This window comes from Ixodes scapularis, unplaced genomic scaffold (genome assembly GCF_016920785.2).
Source record: "Ixodes scapularis isolate PalLabHiFi unplaced genomic scaffold, ASM1692078v2 PGA_scaffold12__126_contigs__length_90152505, whole genome shotgun sequence".
In the NCBI taxonomy this organism is placed as follows: domain Eukaryota; kingdom Metazoa; phylum Arthropoda; class Arachnida; order Ixodida; family Ixodidae; genus Ixodes; species Ixodes scapularis.
Genome location: NW_024609838.1, coordinates 3347985 through 3367526, shown reverse-complemented (window position 1 = coordinate 3367526; position 19542 = coordinate 3347985).

The following is a 19542-nucleotide window of genomic DNA, read 5'->3' as shown; positions in this document are numbered from 1 at the left end:
TGTCAGGAACTAAGTAAGCTGTTTTATCTATCTGCAATAAGTCATTGATAATAATAAATACAAATTTCAATCTTTTTTTTTACGCTTTATCAGCTTTAGAATGCAACGTTTCTTCAACAACTTTTTTTTTTTTTTTTTTAAGGTTAAAAGTTAGCGCATGATTCACTGAAGCGGGTTTACCCAAGCCAAATACTTTACTAGCCCAAACCTAGACCCTCCTCCTTTCCTCCTCTCTCTCTTCCGCCGTAAACCAAACGAGTCGCAGAAGATTTGTTGCTAAAACATCAAGTTGTGTTCGGCAAAAACCTCGCAACGTCTGTCGATGAAGCGAACGCAGGAAGCCTTTCGACGAAACGACCTGGCAATGAAACATATCGCATGTCGATGAAACGTCGTTCGACGAACTGATTTTCACCGGTTTGAATCGACTGTGGAGGACTGTTATGCCCGCCCGATCCCAAGTCAGGTGGCACTATTCTAGTGCCCCTTTGGATAGTCGTGTTCGGAGTGCCTGCCGTGGCTTCTCTCGCTGGAGTCTGGACATAATTGACCGAGGCTATTTTATTGTTGTAAGACTATGTAGTTTTCAAGGTGAATTACGCGCTGAGATAAGGTGGCCAGAGTCCTAAACTCGTCCCATTGTTGAACTTGGGTATTATCTAGCCGAGAAAGAAAGAAAGAAACAGCGACATGAAGAGAAAGAGAGCTCATTCAATTTCGTTTTCAGCCTGGCGAACGCCTGCTGATCGCGCTAAAATCTCTCTCTCTCTCTCCCCCCCCCCCCCCCCCTTTTCCTTTTTTTTTTCGCGAAATTTACATGCAGACGGCGACATTGATGAACTCAGTCAGAATAGCAAGTTTCTCTCTGCACTTTTTTTTTTTTTTTCAGCTTTAGTTTCAGTAGTGTGAATAGAACTCTAAGTGTTTCCAGCTGCACGATCGAGGTCAGGTGGTTTACGTGCTTTGTTTGCGATACAAGCTGCGAAGAGCAGTCGAAAGTGTCGGTCATCTGGAGGCGCCTCCAAGTTTTGCTCAGCCCGTCTGCTGCCCACTATTCTCCACACGACAGCCGATTGATCAATTCGTCCCATCACTGATAATAAAAAAAACAACAACAACAACAAATAATTACTGTGAATGTAAGGCACTGCTTAATTATCGCTTTATCGATGTAATCCCCGCCAAACTATAGGACAAAAACAGCTTGATTTTTTTTATTCATTAAAAAGTTTAGATCTTTTTTTTTATTTTTACCTAAAAAGTTTTTTTTTTTTATCGTGTTCAGCCTTAATAAATATTTTTGTTCGATGATTCTGTTATTCAAATGCGAAACAAATGCACATAAAAAAGAAACATTCATTGGTAAACGCGTACAGTAAAAAAAAAAGTATTTTCAGGATTCTTTTTGCGGGATTGGTTTGATTTAAATCACTCTGCTTTAAGTCGAACTAAATCATTGGTCGTAATATTTACCTTCGAAGGACTAACAAAAAAAGCTAGCTGACAGCATTTCTCTTCGGTATTTTTTTTGTGTGTGTATTTTTTGTTTTATCTTAGCACTACCTTTGAGTTCAGCGAACTATCCGGGAGTGCATGGTTTGTTGTCTTTGCTCTATGACTCAACGGTTTCGGTTCGAGTCACACCACCTTAGCGGTAATATTTGCCTTCGAAACCGGAGAATCGGCTAAATGCGGAGACGCGGCGGCCTCCATGCGCGAGCAGACGACATTCGAGCCGTGTCTTCGCGGTGTCAGCGTCCGCTCGACAAAACAAACGACGCCTCTGACGCGCTGCCAAGACCCGTGCCACGTTTCTTGGCAGGGCACCGACTGCGTTGTTTCATATAACACTTCATCAGTATTGCGAAGATGCTGCGGCAACCGCCGCAATTGTTTTGAATTGCGCTTCTGGTGTGTCACTTGCGTTAGTAAAGATTGGCATGCACTCGATACGTTTTCCTCTGCGATGTAATGCAGTGATGCCTCGTTAATATTGCCACTTGCGTCGCCGAGCGAGCGCGTGCCTGGCCGAATGGTTACCGCGCTTGACTCTCGCGCGGAAGGTGTATATAGGTTCGATTCCAGTCAGCGAAATGTCCTTTTATCTATTCTTTCAACTTGGCGTTCTCGTAAGTTCGAGAACATTCTCGTCTGAAGGAGTTCCGAATGTTCTAAGGTCCGAAAGTTCGACACGGAATGTTCCAGAAACCCACGAGGGTACATAAGGGAACTCTGCTTGGCTATAGCGGAGTCAGTCTCGCCCCAGCGTTCGATCATGCTGTTACGCCGCCGTCGACGCCCGCGACGCTCTATTGTTATATTCAGCTTCCTTTTTGTTTTTGGCACAACTTCGCCCCATTAAACGTTTAGTTTGTTTCAGTTTTCGTCGCCTCATCAATCGTCATTCATGACAATATGAAAGCTATATAACCCTCCCAAATCATCCATAATGTGAGTTGGCCACAGTAACAAGACATAAAATGCGCGACGTTGAACTCTGACGTAGTGCGGAAAAATAGCAAATCACTTTTCTTGACGATTGGAAGGTGCTAGAATTCGGGAGGTTCGTGCCACTCTGATCGGACGTCTGCTAAAGCTCTATTAACGGAGCCCAAATTAGGGAGTTTCAGTAAATCGATCCGAAGACTCCGATAACGAAACCCGTTAACTATACGATGCATGTGCAAAGGCGTCTGCGAGGTTCGGGTTTCGTTATGGGGGTTTATCGGAACGGTCTACAAAAAACTCCTTATTAGGGAGTTTTAGTGAGTCGTTTTTCAAGCACACGGTTCCGGAATCACGAACGGTACAGCTGGTCCGTTCCGTGAAACCGTACGTCAAATTTGACTTACTTTAGCAAATCGTGAAAGTGGCGTGACCGTGCAAACGATGATGATGATCGTGCTTAATGGTGGCGCCATCTTCTAGTAAACATGTGAAACATTCTGCAACGTGTAAATCAGTTGAGAGTTTTAAGGAACCGTTTTTACGCGTCCGACTCGGTACGATGGGCCTTCCGGTACAAACTGTACATGTGCGAGTCTTCTGTGGTAGAGCGCATGCGCAGTTTGTACCGGAGGTGCCCATCGATCGTACCGTATCAGATGTGCAGACACGGTTCACTAAAGCTCTCTTTAGCAGATCGTTTTTTCGCCCCGATAACGATACCTCCGCTCCCCTAGCTCCACCGGCCTTGGGCATGCATCGTATCGTTATTGAGAAAAAAAACAAAACAAAAAAAAAAAACACGATCTGCTTAAATTTTTTATTAATGAGACATCACGGTAGCGTAATGTACACCCGTGAGCGATATGAAGGTGAACAGCCCTCTTCTTGTTTTTAACGCTCCTGCAAGTTTTGGAACAAGCTCCGTTCCAAAAGAGGGCTAAAACGCAAAGTTTAGACCCCCAAGCCACGTACCATTTGCTTTAGGGAGCCGTAAAACAGGCAAGAAGCCAGGTAAGGTGTTCATTTTCATATTGCCGGCGGGTGTACGTACTGTCTCCGGAAAGAAAAATGTAGAGTATTAGTTTTTCATTGCAAAAATAAACCGCGAATCGCCGAGTGCTCAGTTTCTGTCCAATCGTATAGCCCTAGCGGTCGGGACCAGGTGTCAAAGTTTCTGAACTAACCGCTATCTTCCGAGACTTTCCATGGGAAATTGGAGCCCGTTCCCGCTAGCTGACGCCCATTCATCTCCACGTATTCAAAGTCGTCGTTAGCCGCCCACCATTTCGCCGTTGAAAGTTTTCGGAAATCACATAACCTTTGAATAAGGATAACGGTTAGTTCTGAAACTTTGGCATTTAACCCGGATCGCTATGTAGTCCTCCATTTAGGCGGAAAATGAGGATTCATGCGTAAGGTGTGCCATTACTTCGTGCACGGGTAGGAGAGACGCTTTCAACTTAGGATTCGAAGAGTAAGTCTACGATTTACCGAAATGTTTCTGGCGAACGACGGCAAAAGGGAGTAATTCGACATGGCGTCGTTTTGTCTACGAGGCTGACGAGAAGCAGACGACATAAAGTTGCGAAGCTGGAAAGCTAAGTCGAGGAGAAAAGGGACATTGAGTGTCTCCAGAGTGATAGGCATCGAGTTTCGACATCCCTAAAGGCATGTTCGTGGTTATGCAACTTCTATAACATTTGCATACTTCTTTTCGTGGCGTCTGCGTTTTTTTAATTTTATTTGTTTTATTTTTATGTACTTTTAATTTTTTATTTGTATTTTGCAGGTGCAATACGAAATATCAAAACAATCTAAAAAAGGAAAAAAAAAGCTCGACTTTGATGAAATAATGCTGGTTTGACTTTTGTGCTTGAACGCCGTGTGCTGTATCCGCATTTCGTAAAGAAATTATACACATCAAAAATTTCGCGATGACATTTTGCTAGACAGCCTAGAATAAAGAGATGGAGTAACTCAAGCCACGGGGAGCACTTACAATAATGGCGGACGCCTTCTGGACATATTGGGCGCAAGTGCGCATGCGTTGCGTCGTGGAGTGACGAGGGGGAAAGCGGTCGGAGGGGCCATCAGCTGGCACTATCCCACACCGCCTGGTGATAGCTACAAAATGGCAGAAGGGAAGATGAATGTCGGGGAGAAAAATCATACTAGTATTATAGTATTCAGCTAGCTGCACCAGAACCTTTTTGGATCAGGGCGGTCGCTCCCGAAGGAGCGTCGCAGGCGCTGTTAAAAAAATAGTAAAAATTAAAAAAAAAAAAAAATAAAGCTTTTAGCCTCTCCACTCTGGCGAAGAAGGAAGAGCAGCGGAGCTGTACTATGTGCTACCGTCGCTCATAGATGGCGGTAGCTGTCCAAAGTGTTGTGTCGAGATTTATTGGTCCACGGACACGAAACTGGGGAAACTAGCCTTTAACAGCTCCGCTGTAAAAAGCCACAACAACAACGACAAACAATGTCGTGTCACACACACACTTCACATCCGATGAGGGGGAAGGGAGAAAGGGAGGACTCGTCCTCGGCCTAGTGTCCAGTCAGACCTGCCCTGTCTGTGTTCTGACTGTTTTTAAAAGCCCAGCCGGCCCAGCTGACCGAACTCCCACGAACGCGTTTCCCATTTTGAGAGAGTGGCGCTTCACCGCCTCTCTTACTTCCGCTTCCTGCCGTTGAGGCGGCCGACCAAATCCTCGGTGTTTTTAAAAAGTCCCAAGACTTCATCGAGGTCTCTTCCCAACGTATACCGCTGGGTTGCAGGTCAGGGCACCTGTAGAAGACGTGCCCTAAATCATCGTCCTCGAGGCCACACAGTCTGCATTTCGCATCTTCGCCGAAGAGCTCCTGTCTCCTCTTCTGTGTCAGCAGGGCGCCAGTCCGAGCCTGAAAGAGGAGGCCACTTACTTGCTCCGTCTCTCCGGTACTGATGGTAGGGAGCCGGCCTGTTCTTGCGCTGTCGATATCTGGCGAGCGACACTTGCGAAAAAAGGGGCACAGCCGTTAGTATCCATTCATTCATTCATCCATCCATCCTGTGGAGGCGCTTGCAAACGATGAACGCGATCGTCACTTCGTCGCAGCTGGTAACACAAACGCAACTCATAAGCCATGTCATAACGAAAATTAAAAAGCGCAAAAGACAAGGACAAGAGGGAGACAACACAGGACAAGCGCTTACTTGCAACTGACGGTTTAATTCGGAAGATGAGGAAGATGAAGGACCCTAACGTTAAATGTTAGAAATATTAATGAGAAAGGAGTGAAAGGATCTGAAAAGACTGAGAATTAAAAAAGAAAAAGAAAAAAAAAAAGAAAAAAAAAAGGAATGTGTAAAACCAATGGGAAATGGTGGGCATGATTAAAGTAACAGTGAAAGAAATGGCAGTGAATATATTAAGAAAAAGAAAGAGGAAGGTAAAGCAAATTAAGAATATCTAAGGGAAATGTTTCATGTACTCTAATTCTTTTGATGACAAAGTCACCGAAGGAGCACTGATGCAGGCGTCTCCTTTGGTCACAATCACTTCAGCCTCAAGAATTTCTCGAGTTCGCTTGTCTGGACACCTCTTCAGGATCCTTGTGCTGAACAGTAGCGGGGCGCATACAGTTCCTCACATGTAGAGCGAGATGCCCCGACGGAGAGGATTTTAAAGATAGTGCATGTTCTCTAAGCCTTACGTTGATGCATCTTCCCGACTGTCCTACCTATTTGATCCCGTCCACCTTCCCACAGGTGAACGGGATCAAATACACTACCCCGCTGCAACAGTTGACGTATTTGTTGCCGTGCCTGACACTGCATTTGTCAGGATTTGTGCGCGGGGCGTTGACTTTGGGGCAGAGCTTTTTAAGCTTGTCGGGGGCTGAAAACACAACCGGCACTTCGTATTTAGAGGCTATTCTCTTGAAGTTGTGAGAAATGCGGTGTATATAAGGGACGACCGCCGGTCGACTTCTTCTTTCTCCACTTCTCTTGCTTGTTCTGTTTGGTTTTATTATGCATTCAACAACGTCAGACAGGATGAAGGTGGGGTAGCCTGACTCCTTGAGCCTTGATATTTGCGTGTCAAAGCTTTCTCTTGCTGAATGAATGCAAGACTTTTTCAGGGCAGCGCTCAAACAACTAGACACAATGCTCCTTTTGACTAGTTTTGAGTGTGCAGATTCATATTGGAGTATTCGTTTCTTGGATCTAGGAGAATACATCCAACAGACGTGGTCATTTTGAAAGGTGAGTCGCGTGTCCAGAAACTGGAGGTTGTTGTTCGTCGGAGTCTCGTGGGTGAAATTTAATCCTTGGGCCTGACCTAGGAATATGTTCTTGATGATGGTGATGTCGTTTGCGTCAGGGATTTTTGTCATGAGCATAAGATAGTCGTCAACGTATCTGAATATGCGTGCTTTCGTTAAACATATAAAAAAAAAAATTGCGACACAATGAAAGCAAGTTGTCAGAGTGCGAGCGTACTTGCATCGTGTCCGAGGATTCAGCACTATGACGTGAGTGACATGCAGACTTGTGCGGTACTCATTCCAAGCAATTAAATTACTCGTAATCGATTACCTTTTCAAATAATGTCCTAATCATTTGGTTACATTTTTAGGCAGCAATCACGAGAGTAAAATGATTACTTTTGGAAGTGCTACTGAATTATTCGCAGCAGTTTTAGTTGGCCTCAAAGTTTCAATTTGGCCAAAATTTTCGGTTTGGTATTGACTATACATCTTTATTTCAAATGAAAATTCCGATCCGGCGGAAGTGTGTGGTTTAGCCAAGCCTTCGGTTTAGCTACTGTTTCGGGTCGGTTCATAGTTTCAAGTCGGCTGAAAACTTCAATTCAAACGAAAGTTTAAATTTGGCTGGAAGGCGCGGTATGGCTGAAAGCTCCACGTTTCTGCCTGGGCATCTCATTTGTTCGTAAGAATTGAGATGCCTGTAATGTGTCTCTTTCTTCTTACACTAGGCAGCACGAAGCGTGAAGTTGAAGCAACCCGCACAAAAGTCACGTCCAGTCATTGGAAATAATTGTTGCGATGAAAGTCGTAAAACCCTTTCGTTAATATTCCTCTTTTTTTTTTTTTTTTTTTTTTTTTTTGTGCGCGCACGTTGGAGTTAGTTGCATGCGCATATTTTTCAAACGCGAGCAATTTCTCTTTTGAAAGGTTGCGCTACGAAAGAAAGAACCATCACGAATCTACGACGATGAAAAGACGTATACGATTCCCACCGAATCGTCTGCGAAGGAAGAAGAAACATGAGCGAGAGTAACCATCTGGTTGGGGCAGGTTAGAAACGTAACACGAGAATGCGAGGAAACTGAGAAGGCGTTACGTTGTTGCCGCACTTCAAAACAAGCCTATGTACGTATGCGCGTCATGCAGGCAAGCGGTTTACTTTCTTCCTTGTCACTGACAAGTCGCAGTTCAGGTTCACCACGTCTTTTAAAGGTCGTGTCAAAAACGAACTTTATACGCCGAGAGCGCGAGGGAGAGGAGGTGACGATAACGCGCAGGGACCCCAGACCGCCTAGCTCTGATTGGACCGATTCCTGAGTAGACATGTGCGAAGGAGTGAAGACCGCACGAGTACAGCTGTGATCGGCGCTCAGTGTGCACGGGCGCACGGGTCGCTGTGCTATCCGCGTCGGCCATGTCTACGCTCCTTGTCGTCGTTCGGAGCGCTTGCGTACCTAGTTTCGTTTCCTTCCTCTCTCCCAGGGTGGCGGTCCCGTCGCGCGTGTCTTGTTTCCGCCGGCTCCTCGGGGCGGATCTGTGTCGTCTGCTAAACAGCTTCGCTAGTCATCCACCCACACAAAGTGGAATGGCTCATGATTTTTTTTTTCAATCTCTCTTTTGCAAAACTCGATGACGTAGTGTTTGAATTGTTTGAACGATATTTGAATGCGGCTCATAGAAAGGACACGAGCATTGCGCGAGCGCTCGATTTGGGCTCGCGATCGTGATCAATAGCTCGACAAGCATTCAAGGTTGTGGCTCGTCTCCAATCGCTGCAATGGCGACAATAGCCGAACCATAACACTGTCTGGAACTTAGCGCGTGTCCAGGTGCTTTTCCAACCCCAGCGCATGGCTAGAATAAACATTGGCGACATATAATCGGCTCCAAATCAAGTGGCTTTGAACGTCAGAGATTTGTTCTACCTTCGTACAAATCGTTGGGTCATCGTGATGGCGACACCTTGGGTCACGTTGTAGATGATAAATCGAGCCAGTGCAGTAGCACCGCTGGCCGGGGGGGGGGGGGGGGGGGGGGGGAGGGAAAGAGGGAGGGAGGGAGGGAGGGGTGTTTTAACGTGCATTACAGGCACCAGTGACACTCGAGGTCATGTCGGTGAGATGCTCAACACAGGTTGAAACAAGCATGGGGCGCCGGGTTCTGCAGCGCGAGCTTTTGCTTCGCGTGCTCCGTTCTGCGCTCTCCGCGGTGGAGATGCAAGTCCCGTTATATGAAAGCGGTCTGAATTCAGGCTGACAAAAATAAGCTCGCTGAATAAATTCACTGCGTCAAAATATTCGCACGCCTCAGCCGCTGCCTGAAGGCGTGTTGTTTCCCCGTATACGACAGCCTTGTCGCTTTGGTCTACAAGACGTGCCTGCAGGCAGATGAGACGACCGCTCTCCGACCACGCGTAAGGTGTGTGCGCAGATCATGGACTTGCTCCAAAACTCGAAGCGCCTCACCGCGGCGTAATGCCACGTTATATGCATTGGTGGGAATCGGCGGAAAGCAGAATCCACACGCGCTCCGCCTCCCGTAGCCCACAGATTCCCAAAATGCAACGAGCGCGCGGTGACGGATTTATGGACGTATGCGGAGAGCAGGTCGTGTGCTTCTTGCGCAACAGTTCCGGTGATGTCAGAAGGAAGTCGAGCTCTGATTGACTTTGTTTGAAACGATAGTGCGTAGACCTCGAGGCACCTAGCCGGTGACAGGTCAAGGACGAAGTGGAAGCTCCTCCCACCTCTTTCCACTTCAACGGAGCGAACGGTGGAGGGGAGGTCGAGTCCACTCCAGCGTTCGCTCTACTAAAGTGGAAATAGGTGGGAGGAGCTTCCACTTCGTTCATGACGTGTCACCGGCTAAATGCCTCGAGGTCTACGCACTATTTTTTTTTTTTAATTAGCCAATAAGAGTTTGGTGTTTTGACATCATCGCAGCCCCGGTGCAAGGAGCAGACGAACTTGCGCTCCGTATACAGTCTATTCTGATCATCACGTCCGCGGGGGGAACACCGTGTCTTTCGATTGACATCTAGACGAACGGAACCGCGGCTTTAGATGTAGACCGCTATTGAAACTTTCGATTTTACTGCGTTTCATCACTATAAACCAACTCAGCTCTTTGACGTCACATCACTGCGGTGGCGCTGCTGTCGGCACTGCGCGTGCGCAGACGTCTCACTTCTCCCGGATCTGGTTCGTGCACTCGTACAGTGTGCCCCACCCTGCAAACGAGGGCTTGTTTGTGAACGCTCTCTTGATCAGTGGCGTAGGCAGGGGGGGGGGGGGGGGGTGGAAAGGTTTAGGAGGTTAGGCACCCCTTAACCTTTCCACCGCCCGCTTTTCGATTAGATTATTCTTTTCGTTGCACGCAAGTCATTAGGAACATTAGAAACTCCGAAGAGATAAGCTTCATATTCTGACTACGCATAGGTCAAAAGGTATAGTCAAGTTTGTTTCCACGCTCGGCGTGTGGTTTGCGTGTTTGTGTGTGGTGTGTCATGCCATTTCTTCGAGTGACGGAACGAAGGACTGACGACTTCTCATCGCCCCGAGGATATGCCGCTGCTGCCTTTGGATCATACTGCAAGACAAAGCGGGCTAGCAAAATAAGACTCTTTCCTTCGGCATCTGGTTCTGGGGCAGGATTTGTTAAACCTTTAATATATAATATATTCTGAATTTGTGATTGTTCAGAATTATTCTCGCCCTATATTGGTCCCTGGTGTTTGTGCGTGGACGGTTGCTCAAATGTTTCAACGTCGAGATTTTTTTTTTCTGCTTAATTTTTTTGTTTTTAAATTTTATAGCTATTCTTGTGTTTTGTCTGGCATTCACGCGTTGGTAATGCACTGCTACCTCTAAAAGCGGAGGGAGTTGTGTGCCGTGAAAAAACTTTTAAAGTTGGTGGACCGCAACTTCGAGTAGAATACTGAGCCACCGCACACGCCCGTATTCCTGTAAATGAAGTTTGCACCGTTTTGAAAAAAAATAACAATGCAGCTTTACCCGTGTTTCAAGTTCTTTATTAATCCCTGAATCAGAGAAAGGAGGCAGAAAAAAAAGCAACTGACACGCTGCGTGAGTAGCCTCTGCCCCCCGTAGCAGCCCAGGGAAGAACAAACATAAACGTAAAGACGCTAGCATTTGACATATTCATTATAGCATGGGAAAGACAACATCTTTTATATTGCTAAAAAGAAGAATGGAAACAAAAGGGAGAGAAAAAATAAACGAAAAAGTATGTCAAAAACAACAACACACGCAAAACGCATACAGTCGTGTTATACTAGACTTTTTTCGTTCATTTTACATTTTTTAACAGCACCTCCCTAATTAATCTTCGCGTGAGCGTCCGTACTGCCGAGCTCACCCTGCTTCAACATTGGGGAATTATTGTTGCCATTAACGCCCCCCACCCCCCCTCCTCCCCGAAATAAAATCCTGGCTACTCGACTGGTCTTGGTGTATACTCCGTTTCACGAAACCCAATAAGAGCTGTGACGATGCAATTTTTTCGCCGCTTGGTTGGGTCCGTCGGACTGGAGATCGCCGGCTGTGGTTGGGACCCGGAGTAAAAGGTTGTGCGAAGAGTGCTTTTCCAAATCGAAATCACCCTGCGTCATAGGTGAGATCCACGACATACTCGGCTATCTTCGTAGGTTCCAGTCTCTATATACTTTAGACCCATATCGGGACCCACAAAGGAGATAATCGCCGACGACCTTAAAAAATCTACGATAAAAACCACAAAAAAAACAAAAAGAACAAAGAAAAAACACGAAATCGACAACTCTATCTTCGCCTATCTCTGGCGCTCGCCCCAGAATCGCATAAAAACAAGAAACGACCTTTCCTTATCTTTTTTTTTTTTTGCAATGAATTATGCTTGAGCACAGTGTACACTTATATGCCATGTTCCGATTAGGAAAGTCCGCGTTTTGTTTGCCTGACCTAAGCCCTTATCAACAGAAATAACTCATCAGACTTTTCAGAGAGCGAGAGAGGCATTACAAGGCGGTCGGATTGGGTCCCATAAGGCCACTATCACGCAACTGATGCCCGAGTCCCACTAAGGCGACAAACAGAAACAAACGACAGCGACAAGCCTCCAACGCATGAAGCATACTCGCGATGGTACCTTTGGCAGGCGTTCAGTCGTTCGGTGCTCGTGAAGTAAGCACGAGTGATTGCGAGCCTGCCAAAGATACCCTCGCGTGCACGATGCTCGTGTTTGAACATAGCCCCCCTTTATTCTACAAAGCCCGTCAAAATATTGGGTTATGTGTATGTTTATACAGCCTAGAACTTGGTCTGCCTCACAGGGGCGACGAGTCTCCCAGCTGTAGATGAGCAATTTCGCCAGTGCAGTACAACCGCTAGCCTGGGGTCTTTAACGTGCACCACGCAGTAGTGATAAAAGCCCGTCAAATGGTGAAAGACTCTGTTTTGAGGCTAGTCGCTCTCGTTTATTTCTGCGTTCCGCGTTCTGAGGCCAGGATCGCACTGCTCGTACATCATACAAAAGACAGTCTGGAAACACGAGTCACTGCAATATCGGTGGTTCGAATGCCGCGTGCCAAGTTTACTTCCTCGAACTCATTGCCATGCGGCATTCAAAGCACGGATCTAGCAGTGAATCACGATCGCATCCGCATGCAGACTCTCTTTTGTTCGATGCATACGAAGTGTGACCCCGGCTGGAGGGTCCCCATAGCAACAGCCCGTTGTTAAGCGCAGTGATACGCAGTCGAACCTAACACGTGTGAACGAGTCTTTACTGTCATGCCGTGAAAACTGTGCCTACGCGAAGTTCTCACCGCTCGATGACTCGATGTGTTTGCCGCGGAGGCTCCGTGGAAGCTCGCGCCGTCAGCGTGTATTAGGGTTAGGTCGTCTATTTCCTAGTGTTTTTTTATTATTTTTTTTTTTACAGCGGAGCTGTTAGGGGCTAGTTTCCCCAGGATCGTGTCCCCCGCAAAGAAATGAAGACACCGAACTCTGGACACCTACCGCCATCTATGAGCGACGGCGGCAAGCCACGTATCTGGTTGCCGCCGCCGCTCATTGATGGCGGCAGCACTTTTACACTGGCTTGCCGACTTGCGGCCGGCCATTACTTTCCATAGTGCAGCTCCGCTGGTCTTCCTTTTTCACCATAGTGGAAAGGCTGAAAGTTTTTTTATAATAACCTGTAGGAATTTTTTTTTCGAGCTGGGCCTCCAGGTTTTTCCACTCCTCTCTCCCTTATTAAAAGACTCATTAAAAAGATAGTATAGCCGATCGTTTCGATACCGCCGATAGCCCCGATAGTGATACCCGGTAACGATATGAGTATGCATGCGCAAAGGCGGCGGCAGAGTATCGGGTAGAGTTTTCGGAGTCTTCGGAACGATCTACTAAAACTCTCTTATGACCCATTGACTTTCTTCGTCCTGTGACCACAGAGTGTGGCTTGTCTTGCTGTAGTCGAGCGGCGCCACCGGCAGCCGTCGCTTTACACCATGCTAACGCATGGGACTCTATGGGAGAAACGGGGAAAACTGCTATTTCTTGTCCTGGCTGTTCTCGAAGATCAAACTTTTATGGTGTTTTCCGGGAATGACAGTAAATATTTTGTGCGCCCAATATCAAAAGCATTAAAATACCAATCTTCTTCTTTTTTTTTTAATAAATGTTTTTTGGTTGAGGTTCGAAGGTTACGACTTTGATGAGACAAGGATTGCTGAGGGGTCCATATCACACGAGCGAATGACGTTTTAGCGAATAACAAAAGCGCGTGTTAACCCCCCCCCCCCCCCCCCCCCCCCCCCCCTCTGTGCAGACGCCGCAACGGGCGGCAGTCTGCGGCAAAAATGCTAACCCACTTGGCCCACCCGTACACGCCGCCTTGCAGCGGCTGACTATTCGCTAAAGTGTCCTTCGGTGAGACGTCGGCGTTTGCTAAAACGTCATTCGATCATGTAGGTGCCTCCCTCTGTGACGAACTAAAACTGGGAGCGTGTCGTTCATTTGTTGGACGTGTCATTTATTTTACGATTCAAGGAGACGACGTTGGCACGGTCGGTGGTGCTCTGGCTCATTTGTTTTTATTCGGCGTTGGAACGCTTGACAAATACCGATTTGATCTCCAAGCACGCGATATAATGATCGCAGCACATCATAAAATACTCGCCTTCGAGCTTCAGGATTCCTACTTTTGTGACACAAAGGGCAGTTGTGTTTTACACAGTCTTAATGACAACCGAAGCAAAATGGTACCCCCCTTCGGTACACCGCTGGGGTCAGGCACGTAGCCAGGATTTTGATTTTTGAAGAAGGGGGGGGGCACCCGTGACAAAATGCTGTATGAGGGGGTGGGTTTTTTTTAAATACGTATTTGATTAATTTCGCGATCAAAGCCGGCATTGGTTATTTTGTACATCATATATAAAGATTCAAATATAATAAAACACCATAAAACCCTAAAATTAACAGTGTTGTTTGCGAAATATTACCTATATATATTACCTATCATATATTTCCCGTACGTCCCTAGCATTGTAACGACGCAAACGAATTATTAGCGAGGAACTAAAAGGTTACGTGGATGTTAAATGGGGCGCGATTATGCTTTCTAAAACTAAAACAAAAACATATATTTTGAACATTTTGTGTTCTTCTCTTCTTTAGTATATATCGTGAACAAAGAGGGGAGAGAGTATTTATTAAATTTATTATATCAAAGTTAGGGGAAGGGAAAGGGAAATAGAGCTGAGAAAACCACACAGGTTGTTCAATAGCTAGTAGGTGTCTGCACAGATTCCTATATGAATAACAGGGATAGTTTATTGTACAAGCATGAGTGAACGAGACGAGGGCGTCCATTTGCAATTCGCGCCCTAGCATAACTCCTCCGCCATCCACTGGATGGCGCCACCGCTCCGTGAGCTGACTTTGTTTGTGTGGTTTGTTCTTTATTTTTTTCTTTAGCAGTCGACAGAGTCAAAAGTCTACGAGCACGGCTGAAACTCATTCTTCAAAAACAAAGCAGCAGTCTGAATGGATTACATGCCGTGATAAGCCGTAATATAGTTAATATACCACGTCTGCTCCATCTACTGACTACTAGCGATTTCTTGCGATTTTGAAGCGAGCTCAATGAGCCGCCATAGAGAGAAGCCGTCTAAACCAACGTTGGTCTAAACGAATTGCTTCAGTTGGCGGTAAAGATTAGGACGTGGGAAAAAAAAAAAAAAAAAGAGTCCGGACGTCGTAGCAGTCAAACTGGCCATTGGGCGTGGTGGGGTTCGGTCGGTTCGGTGCTGCTTCGCTGGGGCGTTGGCTCGGGGTTCGGGCCCGTTTCCCGAAATCTCTATTGCACGCTCGGTCGTACGCTCGCTCGCCGGAAACAATCCGGTCGTTTGCTCTGTGTGTCCGCCATCTCTTCTTTCTTATCAATTGCTTTCACGTTTGTTTGCTTCTCTTCTGAATGTTTGCTGCGCTCACGGAGTTTGTGCTGCCTTTTGAAGCGAGTGGCAGCGAAAGAAAATAATAATAATAATAATAAAAACATCAGCAGGCGCTTCATACATCTTGCATTCGCCCCGGTTTGTCGGGCTCTTTCATAGCGCCGCTCATTTATCTTTGAGCGAGCATCACGACAAGAGCCGAAATAATGACACTAACAATCATGACAGAAATTAAAAGGAGACAAAAAATGCTAGAGGTATAAATATATGTAAACTAAAGAGTACGTGGAGTCAAAGAAAGTGAGCGCTTTTGAAGCCGAACAAGCTTTTAAGTATTCTCTCTTGCGGCTGAGAGCTAAAGAGGACGAAGTTTTTTTTATAATTTTTTATTTTCCCGGGGGTGTGCATTTACGTAATCCTATGCCGCGGTCTCGAAACGTCTTTTGTCGTTTTTTTTTTTTTTTTCTTTTTATTTTATTTGTTTTGTTTTGTTTTTAACATGTTGTCAGGGAAAAGGCAGAGTGCTTTATGTAAGAGTCAAGAAGTTGAGAGCAAATTATGGTGCATTAGGGGTGCATTTATGGAAGCTATATGGGGCGCCATCTTTTTTACTTCAAGCTGTCTATGTTTGACCAGCGAAAAGTATAAAGGGAAGGGCATAAATAGAAAGAGGCGACGACTCAAGGGGGTTATACCGAAGCTCGGTTTCGCTACTTTGCCGTTCCTAAGCGCTTTTTTTTTTTTTTTTCTTTTGAAATCTTTTTTTTTTTAGGTTGACGAACTTTTTGTGACTTTGTTTTTACATTCAGTTTCACTAGCTCGATGTGTTTTGTGTGTGAATGAGATCATTTATGAACGTCCTGACGACGTTTTTGACGCAAAGGATATCCTCCTATTTTGTGTCGAAAGATGCCTTTATAATACCCGCATTTAGTTGCAGTGAAGTTAACGATTCCTGGCAAGCATGCTAGCCAATAATTAGAAAAAATAATAAGGATGATGGATTCATTGACTGAAAGGGAGAGAGAGAGAGACAATGTTAGGAAGACAGAAATCAGGCTTGCACTGATTGGCTGCAGTGAAAGTTTCGTACACCAAAATTTGGTCAATTATTTCTTCCGAAATAAAGCTCAAATTTTAAATGACCTCACCAGGTCATGACTAACTCAGTCTCGCAACCTCGATTCATTCCAGGAACTTCAGCTAATTTCAGGAAGGGGCATGAAGGTACTTAGATGACCGTGGTTACTTTTAGTAAGGATTATTTCTGCCATAACATACAACATTTCTCTCGTCAGTCATAGTCACGTGACTTATACAACAATTCAGTTACCCGCTAAACTTAGCGGGAAAAATGACGACTTGGGATCTAGAGACCAATTTAGTTTCTCCACTAAATTTAGCGGCGGAAATCGACGTCACGTGACCTATACAACCATCAGTTTCCCCGCTAGATTTAGCGGAAAAAAATATACCGTATGTCATGTCACAGCATTCCCTCACCAGTTCCCTATAATGCATTTCATGCATTCTATGGCTTTAAAAATATAAAAGTCGCTGCCAATCTTTTTTTAAGGAGAAGAAGGGTTTGAGGGGGGGGGGGGGGGATACAACGCACTTCGATTTACCGTCACAATAATAAAGTTACTACGGTAATTTGATCACTAGCAGCAAACTGAAAGGGCATCTACGGTAAGGGATTTTCTGCAGAAATAAACGCAATTTTCCTAATCACCTCACCGGATGCCATTAGTTACCATACTTAGCCGGGCTTCTCATTTTGTAAGGGGAAAGAAAGGGGGGGGGGGGCAGACAAATTAGAAAATCACCCGCAAAAAGTAATCGAATTACTAGTAATCTGATTGGTTAGAGAGCCGGCACTCCCGAGGAGGGAAACACGACCGAGGAGAGGTGACATTTAGTGTTCACGCGGAGTGGGAAATGTGCCTAGTTTACAGAGTGTTTCCAACTGTTCGGTGAGGATCACATGGATTATGGGCCGCACTTTGCAGTGTGAGCTGCGAGGAGGTGGCAAGAGTCTCAGTCGTCTAGAAGCGTCTCTGGTTTTCCTTTTAACGCGAACCGCACGCAGCTAGACGGCCGCCACTAAATTGGGAACGCTCTTCGTTGCTCGAGTTGTTCGCCCTTTTAAATCTAGGCTCTCTAGGGTTGGGCGGCCGCTGTAACGACAATGAAATGGAGGCGTCTTCCCCGTCGGCCATTGTTTCCGAGCAGACGAGAATTAGAGCCTCGTTGTCAGCTCTTTTTCGCCCGGTCGTGATTCCTGCGCTGCCTCGGCTTTTCCTATCTAGCGAATCTTCGGAGTGTGGCCGAGTGGCCGCCTGCTTCGGGTTGCTGCGCCCCCCCGCGGACGTGAAAATTTGATTAGGGCGAGATTTAGCGGAGTGGTCTGCCTAGCAGGACGATGCCCCCTTCGCTTATGCAACGCGTTTGTTTGTTTGTTTGTGTGTGCTTGTTTATCTGTCTGTGTTTTTTTGTGCGTTTCTGCCTGTGTTTTCCGTGTGTGTGCGTGCATGTGTGCGTGCTTCGCTCTACATCGTTGGCTTCGCTATCTGCATGGCAGAGTGAGTAGCGTCTTTTAGTGAATGGATGAACGAATGGGGCTGAACCCTTCTGATTGGGCGGCATCTTGCGCCACCTATTCAACGCCTTTCTTTAAAAAAATTAACTAATCTACGATTTGGATATGTTGGTGAGAACGTCTCAACACCATACAAATAGCGAGAGAGGTCACGCGCTCCTTTTGAAAATCTCAAGTTGCTCTGCAGCCGTACACTAAAGCCCCTTCGTGTTGTAAAAGTAGCGCATGGTACGTCGATGCAAGAGGTACGTGCAACGTGCAGCCCTTGGGAAGATCATGGCGGCACAGCGCAGCACTGGGCTAGGTTTCCGACACCATGTCCTTCCCCGGAGTCATGCGGTTTAGAGAAGCTCGTTTTAGCGAACGCCGTTTTACCGACCCCAGTTTATCGAATCCCTTTGTAGAGAACCCAGTTTAGAGAAAATGGCTATTCTGATTCCATGGCGCGCCTTAGAGCGACCACTCCTCAGATAGCGAACGACTGGATGTCATAGAAAAACTGTACTTTTATATCCATAACAACCACCGTAAAAGACGGTGCTTCGTAGTAGCGCGTTACATGGTGATCCCAGATCGAACGAGTCCAAAACAAAAAGGGAAGAAAAACACACACGGCACAGACTGATGCCAACGCGATGCGGCTAACCCTAGCAAGTCCAAACTCAACTAGATTGCAGTAACACCACACTCCCCGTCTGGTATCACGAGATACCACTATGACACCATAACGCAAAGTTCACAAACTGGACACGCACTGAAGTTTTGGATCAGTCTTCTTTTGAGATGAGAAGGACAGTCTCAGTGACTGGCCGTCGGAAAGTTTTTAGTTCTCCTCTGGTCGCCGTCTTGATCTCGACTTTCCGTACTTTTCCGTCCGCACTCGGGAAAGTGTTCACAATCACACCCATAGGCCACTCGTTGCGGTGAACCTGTTTGTCCCTTAGGAGCACAATGTCACCTTCCTTGAGGTCTCGACGGCTATCCTGCCACTTGCGACGGCTCTGAAGCGTTGTCAGGAACTCACGTCGCCAACGGTGCCAAAAGGAGTCTGCCAACCACTGCACTTGACGCCACTGACTTCTGTAGAGATCCTTGACGTTGAACTCGCCGGGTGGTAACGTGTCTCCACCAACCTTCTGGGTAAGGAGTGTAGACGGAGACAAGATGTCCCAGCATTCCGGATCCATCGAAACAGGAACAAGAGGTCTAGCATTTATGATTGCTGAAACTTCTGCCAAAAATGTCACCAGAACTTCATGGCTGAGACGGCTCGGTCCGTGTTCTAACAACATGGAATCCAAAATACGACGTGCGATTCCGATCATCCGCTCCCAAGCTCCTCCAAAGTGGGAAGAATGAGGAGGGTTGAACACCCAACTGCAATTTTGGCTTGAAAGGAATGCTTGTACTTTGTCGTTGCCGAGACCACTAGTTCTCAGGTTGAGCTCTGAACATGCTCCGACGAAATTGGTTCCACAGTCGGATCGCAGCTGTTTCGCAGGTCCTCTGAGTGCGAAAAATCTCCTGAGAGCGTTAATAAAACTTGAAGCATCCATGGACTCTACGACTTCAATGTGGACCGCCCGAATGCTCATGCACGTAAACAGCACAGCCCAGCGTTTGCTGCTGGCTTCTCCACCTCTAGTTCGACGTGCAGTCACGTTCCATGGTCCAAAAACGTCAACCCCCACATATGTGAATGCAGGTTCTGTACTGAGTCGATCAACTGGCAAGTCTGCCATCTTCTGGTCCAGCTGTCTTCCTCGCAGTCTGCAGCACGTGA